Source organism: Gekko japonicus, unplaced genomic scaffold (genome assembly GCF_001447785.1).
Source record: "Gekko japonicus isolate JY-2015 unplaced genomic scaffold, Gekko_japonicus_V1.1 scaffold1, whole genome shotgun sequence".
NCBI lineage: Eukaryota > Metazoa > Chordata > Lepidosauria > Squamata > Gekkonidae > Gekko > Gekko japonicus.
In genome coordinates, this window is record NW_015164181.1 from 4,094,672 (window position 1) to 4,095,948 (window position 1,277).

The 1,277-nt window shown below is 45.4% G+C and overlaps 1 non-coding gene across 1 annotated transcript; it reads left to right on the forward strand.

Moving 5' to 3' along the window:
• The first annotated feature begins 716 nt into the window (after positions 1 to 716).
• TRNAA-UGC lies at positions 717 to 788 on the forward strand. Its single transcript has one exon. It is a non-coding gene; the product is annotated as a tRNA-Ala (tRNA).
• The last annotated feature ends 489 nt before the right edge of the window (positions 789 to 1,277 follow it).

The following is a 1,277-nucleotide window of genomic DNA, read 5'->3' on the forward strand; positions in this document are numbered from 1 at the left end:
CTCAGTGTGTGGTTTAAATCCCACATATATCCAGGTATATTTCATTTGTTAAGTTTTCATTTTCTTTTCTTTTTTCATTTGTTAAGTCAGCACATGTTGGCTCTTTCTTATGAACAGATGTTCCACACATACATGGAGGTCATACATGCATTTCCTGTAACTTTTTGAAGTAGGATTGCCAGGTTCCCCCAGCCACTAGCAGGGGATGGGGGGGTAAGGTTGCCGGATCAAGGTCTGGAAATCCCTGGAGATTTGGGGGTGAAGTCCGGGGAGGACAGGGATCTCAAAGGGGTACAGTGCCTTAGAGTCCACCTTCCAAAGCATCCACTTTCTCCAGGGGAATTGATCTCTGTAGTCGGGAGATGAGCTGTAATTCCAGGGGGTCCCCAGGTCCCACCTGGAGGCTGGCACCCCTATTTTGAACAGGTCTACTACATTTCATTTATTTAATAATTAAAGCACTCACATCCCACCTTTCCTTTTGATTTAAGGTGGCTTACAAGAGAAGTGCTGATCTGCAGTTGTGAAGTGATTTGCTATAATGCTGAGTCGCAAAGTGAAGTTGGGGTGGGGCGGGGCCATGGCTCAATGGCAGAGCATCTTCTTCCTGTGTGGAAGAGCTCAGGTTCAATCCCCAGCATCTCTAGTTAAAGGATCTGGGAGGGGGAAGTTTTGCCTCAGATTTGGGGTGTTCCTTTTTTGCTTGCAAATGAGGAGGGGCTGTGGCTCAGTGGAAGAGACTCTGCTTTGCATGCAGAAGGTCCCGGGTTCAATCCCCGGCATCTCCAGTTAAAAGGACCAGGCAGGAGGCGAAAGACCTCTGCCTGAGACTCAGGAGAGCTGCTGCCAGTCTGAGTAGACAATGCTGACCTTGCTGGACCAAGAGTCTGACTCAGTATAAAGCAGCTTCATGTATTCAATGGGGGTACTCATTCAAAGGCAATTATACCTAGGCTGCACCAACCCCCTTTTTCAGAAAAAGCAAGATATGAATATCTTAAAGAAATACATTTAAACAAATGGTTGAATTATCCTAGTCAGTACCCTCTTTTGAGCAGCTCTCCTGATGCTTCGGGGCAGAGATGGTTTAGAATGTCTCCATTGATCTTACTTCTCCCTTCTGCAACTCAAACTACACGATTCTTTAATTTTGATGCAATTTTCTGATTTATTGTACAGAACCCCCCTCTAAAATGTACACATCTGTCAATGATTGCACATTAACAAACCAGCTTTATACATTCCACAGCTATTGGATTCGATGCCGTGGAGGCAAT